Source organism: Molothrus ater, chromosome 30 (assembly GCF_012460135.2).
Source record: "Molothrus ater isolate BHLD 08-10-18 breed brown headed cowbird chromosome 30, BPBGC_Mater_1.1, whole genome shotgun sequence".
NCBI classification, from domain to species: domain Eukaryota; kingdom Metazoa; phylum Chordata; class Aves; order Passeriformes; family Icteridae; genus Molothrus; species Molothrus ater.
Genome location: NC_050507.2, coordinates 2,863,533 through 2,872,148, shown reverse-complemented (window position 1 = coordinate 2,872,148; position 8,616 = coordinate 2,863,533).

Here is an 8,616-nt window from a genome sequence, read left to right as displayed (position 1 = left end):
ATGAGATTGCCCCAACCCTGGAAGTGTCCAAGGCCAGGCTGGATGGGGCTTGGAGCAATCTGGGATAGTGGAAGGTGTTACTGCCCATAGCAGAAGGTGGAACAGCATGAGCTTTAAGATCCTGTCCGACCCAAACCCTTACATGATCCTATTCTGAGCTGATTTAGATGATCTTGCAGGAACGTCAAGGTGTTTCCTTGGGCATCACCCTGAGAACTAGGATTCATTATTCCCATTTAGGGCTTGGGCTTGGGTTGGAGGTGAGTGGGAGCTTTGAGCAACCTGGTCTAATGGAAGGTGTCCCTGCCCATTGTGGAATCCTCTGAATCCTCCCACTCAGGGAAATCCCCAGGGCCTTGCCTTGGAAGAATATATCACAGAATTTTCCCCACTTAGGCTGAAAGAGAGGACTCAGCCCATGGTGCTCTGCAGCACTACTGCCAATCTACATCAGATTGCCTCTCCCATTGGCCAGTTGACACTGCCCACTCCAATTATTCATTCCTCATTGCCCCTACAGGTTGCTGCCCTTGGCCCTGCCCTTTGCCCACCCCTGTGCCCTCAGGTCATTGGTCACTGACCCCACATTGGTCACTGACCCCACACTATTTTGTCTTCGTCTCTGATCCCTTTGGCGTGGTGGATGTAATAAACCTTGTCTGGAATACATCATGCAAAGGCCCTTCCTGTCTTTCCTCTCCTGAGCTATCTGTGAGGTGTGTGTGTGTGCATGGACTGGAAATGGCTGTTCTTGGGGCCTTTCTCTGAGCAGCTTCTGAAGGAGAGGCCTCAAAGAAGGTTGCAGCATTTCTACCACCCTGGAACGCTGCACCAGCCCATGGCAGGGGCGGAACTGCATGGGCTTCATGTGATCATCTCATTCCAACTCCTGCCATGGAGGAGTCTCCAGTGGGGGGTTGGAGCCAGGGTGAGGAGGATAAATCCTCCCCAGGGCTGGCACAAGGATGAGCAGCACCCTCTGCCTGTCTGGCTGGGCTCTTACACCAGCTCCTGTGAGCGGTGGGAAGGTCTGACAACTCTGAGTGGACACAAATTACTCACAAAGAAAAAAAAAAAAACAACAACAGCATGAAAGAATAAGCCAGAGCCCAGAAACTGCCATCAGAACTCCAGGTTGCCTAGCCAGCTTAGTCATTAGCCCTCTCCAAATTACATCCCACTGCAACCAAATTAATTTGATTAATGCTTGACTGGATTCTTCTGTAGCTCTGGGAGGAGCAAGAGATGAATCAGCCCTGACTCCTCAGCGGTGTGTGTGTTACGGGGGGGTGGGACCAGATGGGATTTAAGGTCCTTTCCTACTTCAGCCATTCCATGATTCTATGATTGATCTGGCACAGAAAAAAATATGGAAATGGACATCAATATTGTCAAGTCCTTATCGTCTAAATGAGCAAAATAAGGAAGAAATGATTGTTTTCATTTGAACTAGTGTTACTTTCCTGCTGTTTTTCTTATTTACCCCCAAATTTCCTTCCAGTTCACCCTCCTGACTTCTGAAGGATGTTTACACCAGGCTGCAATGTGTCTTATCCTGCTGTTTGAGTCAAAAATAACATTTCTGATTCTAAAATTCATAAGTTGGGATGGGAAAGACCAAAAAGTCATAGCCCTCTTCTTTATCCCAGGGAAGAGTCTGAAATCATCTCCTTCTTCCTCATCCCAGGGAAGAGTTCAGGGACAGAAATGTACCCAGGTGGTTCAAAGCCCAGGAATGTCCTGAGAACACCCTTGGGAAGGTGGCAGAGAGGACAGAGATCTCCAGCCTGTTGAAGCCCTGGGAGCCAAAGGTGCTGATGCCATCCTGCCAAAAAACACGGGATTTTTCTGAGTTCCCTGAGTTTTTCCTGGAGAGGAGCCAAGAGATGCCGGGGTTTATCATTCCCATCTGCTGCACTCATGAAAAAGTGAGTTGAAGGAAATTGCTCTAGTGCATCGTGTTGGGATGAAAGGGTTGGGATCCCCTTGCCCTCAGTGGGGCACTGTGAGAGCTGCTGGATCCCATCCAGGGATGCCACAAAAGACACTGAGGGGCTGGAGCATGTCCAGAGACAGGAACAGAGCTGGGGAAGGGCTGGAGCACAAGGAGAAGGGTCTGGAGAGCTCCTGAGGAGCAGCTGAAGGAGATGTGGAGGCCTGGAAAAAATGAGGCTTTGTGGAGACCTTCTCACTCTCCAGAACTCCCTGAAAAGAGGGAGCCAGGTTGGGGTTGGAGGGCAGGGAAAAGTTACTGCTCCTCTGGCGTCAGGGCCGTGCAGGATCTTTTGCATTAGAACATGGGAAGAAACTGAATTGGTGCCGTGTTTTATGAGCTCCTTAGGAAGTTATCCCAAGTGGGATTTTATTGGCTGTAATTAGAGCTGGAATGAGTTTTTAATTGTTACTAATCACGTTTATGGTGGGAGGGCCTTGTGATCCACCATGTTTTTTCCCCTGGGTGGGTCATTGTGCAAACATGGAGGACACTCCCCCAGTTTGGGCTTGCTGGGGAGCAGGAAATATTTGCTTTTGTGAAAAGTACTGGTTTATCACCTGGGAGGAGACCACCCTCTGCATCCTCTAGACTGGGGTTACCTGGCACACTTCTCCTGAGCAGCTGGAGTCCTTTGGGATCTTGAGGATGGGACATCAGGGAAGGAATTAAGGAGAAGAGAGTTTAAAGGAGGTTAAAATTGGGGATCAGCATCCTTTGGTCCCCTCTCTGCACTCAGCAACACCCCCAGTTCTGTCACCTTCAACTCGACTGGCCTAAAAACCAGCTCAGATGTGCACTAGAAAACCCTCTGACCTCCTCAAGAGAGACCAAAATCAGCAGCTTATGGAAACAGTGACAGCTATGGAGTATCTGGGCTTGGGAGGAGGTCTAAAACTCCTGTGGGCACATACATTGACAAAGGTACCTAAAGCTGTGCAACTTCCAAAGAAATTTAGCTAAGGGAAGCTCTTCCCTTTGCTTTCCACACTAGGCTCCTGATGTTTAATCCTGAATACTCCATCACTTCCTTTCCTGTTCTTTGGACCCTGCCTTGGATTCCTTGTGAGTGAATCCACTGCCAGGCTCCAGGGGTGACTTGTGCTGGGATCCAGAGGAATCTGTGTCCCAGAACATCATCTATGGCTGTGCAGAAAAATTTGGGTCTTTCATCTAATTAATATTCACCCCAGCTTTGCTTGGACAGGTTGAGCTGACATCTGAGCACTTTTCCTGCTGGACTTGGCCCCTATTGGATGTTGACCCTGCTCCTCTGAATAAAACAGCTGCTGCCACCCAGCCCCATGACCTGGATGAGCTGCTTGGGAATGTGGTGCCTCCCGCTCCCTCCCTGTTCCATCCAGGGCTGCCTCAGCTCCAGCTGGGACAGGTAGAGCCAGATTTGCACAACTTATGGCAACAGCATCATCCACACCTGCTGCTGACAGAGACCATTCCTCCTCTTCCTCCTCCCACCCATTGGGATGGTGGTGCTTCCTGAGCTTCATCTTCCTTCCACGCTCCCTAGTTCTGTCCTTGGAGCGGAATGATATTCCACAAGGTCTACAGGCAGGACCCCAAAACACACATTATATGACCAATTCTCTTGGAGCATGGGTTGAATCAATTCTACCTCTCCCGTGGCCTGGGGACTCAGCTGGTCTGGTGGGGGTGGACACAGCCACAAAATGTCACAAAATGTCACTGGAAGGTTTGGAGCCTGTGCAAGGGAAAGTTCTCTGACACAGCTGAATCTGATGGTGGCCTCCAGGTGCTGCTGTGACCCCTGAACCTGTCATTGACCTCCAGACCCCTCTCACACACCTGAACCTGTCACTGTCCTCCAGGTCCTGATGTGAAACATCTGATCTGTCATTGTCCTCCAGACCTTCTGACATACCTGGATCTGTTACTGTCCTCCATCCTGCTCTGACAGCTGAACCTGACAGTGACCTCCAGGTGCTGCTCTGACACCAGAACCTGTCCCTGTCCTCCAGGTCGATGACAAATTTACTTTCCCATAAGTTATGGGTCAGGCTGAGACAGGAATTTTGGGTTGGGCCCAAACCCACCACCGCTCCAGGTCATGACTCCAGCAGACAATCAGGAGGAAGGTGACAGGAGAAGAGGTGGGTTGTGCCCATTTTTGTGATGGGTGTCTCTGGGCTGGGGGGGGGGGGGGGGGGTCTCTGCTGAGTATGATCCATTCAGGATTTGATTTGGGACCAGAATCAGCTGGAATGGGAAGTGCTCTGTGTGTCAGCCTTGGACAAGGACCTTCTGCTGGCCCTGGGGGGCCTTGGAGCTGCCTCCCTCCCTCCACCCCCACAAAACTTCTTACTGAATAAATTCTTCCATTTTTGGGCAGGCTCTGCAGGTGTTTGTGACCCCCTGGAGTAAAGATTGGGCTGGCAGCCAAGGAGTTCAGCCCTTCACCTGCATTGCTTTCCATGGGGCATCCTCTGGGAAATCCATTCCAGGGCCTAACCACACTTACAGGGAGGAATTTCTTCCCAATATCCCACCTAACCCTGACCTCTGGCAGTGGGAAGCCATTCCCCCTTGTTCTGGTACTCCAGACCTTGTCCCCAGTCCCTCTCCAGCTCTCCTGGAGCCCCTTGAGGTACTGGAAGGGGCTCCAAGTTCTCCTTTCCCTTCTCCTCTCCAGGTGAGAACCCCCAGCTCTCCCCACCTGGCTCCAGAGGGCCTCCAGCCTTTGGAGCAGCTCCATGGCCTCCTCTGGACTCACTCCAGCATCTCCTCATCCTCCCTGTGTTGAGCAACAGTCTCAGGCTCATGGTGGAATTGTTAGGATTCTCCTGATCAAGGCCAGGAGTTGGACTTGATGATCCCTGTCTGTCCCTTCCAGAACTCTAGATATTTCGGGATTCTATACCTGTTGAAGCTCTTAAACTGGCCTTCCCCACCCCACCCTCAGGCCTTTCCCTCCCCAGGCAGGAGATTTCCTCTGGAACCATCATGGTTTTGGTGCTTTTTGTGCAGCTTTACCTTTTCTGCACCTGCCTCGTTGTCCTGCAGGCCGCTCCTTCTGCTGCTGCAGAGGCAATCACAGCCATTTGGATCCATCAAGAGAGGGATTTACTCAATTGATCGCAAAGTCTGACCTTGATTGGGCTAATTATGAGCTTGTAGTCCAGCCCAGGTGGAGCTGGGTGTAGTCACCCTCCTGCTGCTGATGGGAGAGCAGCACCGGACCCACTGTTGGTAATCACCTTGTTTACCGGATTTGGAACATCTGCCAGAATTAACTCCAGCTGCTTCAACTTCCTGTGGGACAGGATGTGATTAAAATCATCCTCAACTCACACAGCAGCTTCTGAAGCTGCTGAACACTCTCAGACTCTTCTTTACCTTGGGGACCAAGTGAAGAGGTTCCCGAGGTTTCAAACACCTGGAGAGGCCATTCCTGAGACCTCTGATTGTTGGGTCACCTGGAGATCCTCATCAATATCCTGCCCTAATAGAAATGAAAATAAATTTATATCATGACCGCCCTGCCCATGGACCATTTTTCTGCTGAAAAACATGTGCACATAGAAAAAAAAATCTCACGTCTCCCTGTGTTTTTGACCTGGAGTTCAACCCAGTTTCCTCCTCCTCCTCTTCTTTTTTTTTTTTTTTCCTTATTTTAATCTTTTTTTTCTCTGCAGGTTGTACTTTCCTCCTCCACCTCCTCCTTCTGAAACCCTTTGGAGATTTTATCTCTGCCTTGTTCCAGCACCTCCCGCCCGAGCCCTGAGGGCATCATCTGTGTGTGGAGGCACCCGGACACGCTCAGCCTGTTGGAGATCTCAGGGATCAGAGGCTGATACTTGGCATTCGCCAATTAAGCAAAAAAATTAATGAGCTTGTCCTTCGTCCACTCGCCACTATTGTTAATAATAAGAGCAATAGAAAAATGACTTCAGTGTATTCACAAATCATATTAAATTTAATTAATAAACTTTCACATTATTGTCAGGGAAAGAGGAGATTAACTGATATAATAAAAAGGATATCATAATTATGTTGTTATTTTCTGAATTGGTGATTTAATATCAAGGGTGTTATTGAGGACATTATTGTCTTACCTTCCTGTCAACCACAAGTCACGAACCATTTATTAAAAGAGATTAAAAGAGCCATCAGGCCCTTGTTAAGAGGATCACAAATTAAAGTCAGGTTTTGGGTCGTTGGTCCCTAAATGAGCCTCACCAGAGACCCCCTCCCTCAGGGACAAGGCCAGGACTGTCCGACCCTGGAGGTGATGACCTCCCTTCCCTCTCTTGGTGGAATCCACTCTGGAAGCTCCCTCTAGCCTTCTCAAAGTCAAAATTCCAGTTCAAAGTTCTTACCAGGGCATTTCACCTTTTTTTTTCTGCAAAAATTACCATGTTTTTGGCATTTCCCTTCCTGCCTTTGCTGAGCACGGCGAGAGGTTGTGGCCAGTCCCTGCAGAAATGTTTCTGGCTCTAGGGAAGCTCTTCCTGCTCTTTGAGGGCTTTCCAGCCCTTCCCACACTGATCTCCTTTGCTTTCCTTGCTCTCATTGGATCTTGGACTCGATTCCAACCTCTACCAGGTTATTCCCTGCTGCCCCAGAGATCCTGATCTCCACTTCACCTTCTCGTGTCCTCCTTCCCCTCCAAATAAAATTCCTCTCTGGTAGCAGAGTCGTTCTTCCTGCTCTGGAATTCTGTGATCCCCCAGCTGCTTCCTTCCATTCGTGTTTGGGAGCAGCTCATGTTGGAGTAGCCCAGTGATGGGTCCTGTTCCTCCTTACCTGTCCTGTCTGGAGCACCCAGCACTGCTCCTTTCCCTCCCTGCACTCCCTGCCCTGGATCCCACAATTCCAACAGCGTTTCCATCAAACACTGCTGTTCAGCAAAGGCAAAGGAAGATATCCCCCACCAAAGTCATTCCCAACCCCTTGAGCTCTGCCTGTCTGCACAGGACAAATCCCTCCCATTTAGAGCCTTCCAGACACCCTCCAGTTAGTTTTCTCACCAGAAAACTTCACTATTTATCACAAAGTGTTGAGAATTCATAGAATTCTAAAAATTTCCTGATAGAGGAGTTTTTTCCTGTGGTTTAATAGCAACTTCCAGTCTCACCCAGATCTAGGTCTGTGTGAGGGAAACTCTATCTGGTCTCCCTGTCCCCTAAAGGATGAATGTGGGATGCACTTTGGATTATCTGTATCATTAGGACAAATATATATTCTTGCAGCTGGGAAACCTCAGGCTGAAAATAGGATAGACTTTGGGAGAGTATCAACATTTCACCTCTTGTTCTGCAAAAAACACAAGTTTTTTTGACATTTCTCTCCTTTTTTTTTTCCTTCTCCAAGTCCTTGCTGCCTTCGCTGACCACAGGGAGAGTTTGTGGTTATTCCAGGGAGGGAGAAGGGGGAGAAAAGGAAAGTCTGCGGGCTACAGGCATTTTCATGAATGTGTCTGTGTCATTCCAGCCCCAGTTCCAAGTGACTGAGGGCCCTAATTATGCAGGAACTTTGGCAGCTGGAGATCAAGATCTCTCTTGTGCTCACTTATCTTCTTCATTCGGGCAGTTATTAAATTTAAATACTGTATTTCTTCATGTGCTACTGTATGGCTCTGGCATACTTCTTGAATAGTCAGAAGTGTGTTGATATCCTTATTTATGCACTCTTTTCTGCCAGTGGGGCTTGCAAAAATACTTCATTTGTATTTAGAATCTGGTTTTCCAAGACACTCTCAGGATTTTAGTAATTTTAGGTTTTGTGTTTTCCATAGTTCTTTTTTCCCCCCTTTTCTTTTAGTTCTTTCTATTTTCTGAAGAGTTTATGGCTGCCTCATCTGGAGGTGCTCAAGAACAGGTTGGATGGGGCTTGGAGCGATCTGGTCTGGTGGAAGGGAGACCCTGGAGCCCCTTCCAGTGCCTTAAGAGGCTCTAGGAGAGCTGGAGAGGGACTGGGGACAAGAGCCTGGAGAGAAAAGACAAGGGGGAATGGCTTCCCACTGCCAGAGGACAGGGATAGATGCAATATTGGGAAGAAATTCCTCCCAGAGGGGGTGGTGAGGCCCTGGAATGGATTTCCCAGAGGATGTTCCATTCCTGGAAGTGTCCAAGGCCAAGATGGACAGGGCTTGGAGCTCCCTGGGATAATGGAAGGTGTCCCTGCCCATGGCAGAACTGGATGAGCTTTAAGGTCCCTCCCAACCATTCCATGACCTTATTTTGAGCTGATTTAGATGGTCCTGTGGGAATGTTGAGGCGTCTCCTTGAGCATCAGACTGAGAACTGGGATTTATTAGTCCATTTTAGGGTTTGAGTTGAAGGTGGACAGAAGTGGATGAGGGTGATGGAGTTTGGCAGGTTGTGCTCAAAAATCTCCAGTTTGGGTCTGTCTTTAAATTTCTGGATGTTTCCAACATGTCCATCCTGGTGCTCTTCTGGTTCCCTCATTGTCCACAAAAAGTCACACCCATGTCACTGTCTCAGAGTCTTTTCCAGGTGGGAGGAACTTTCCTACCTTCCCCACCTGCCCCAGGTACTGCTTTGGATGGGCAGGACAACACAGGGCCCTCAGTCCCTGCTCCAACAGCTGCACAAGGTGCCCAGGCAGGCAATTTTAATGGATCA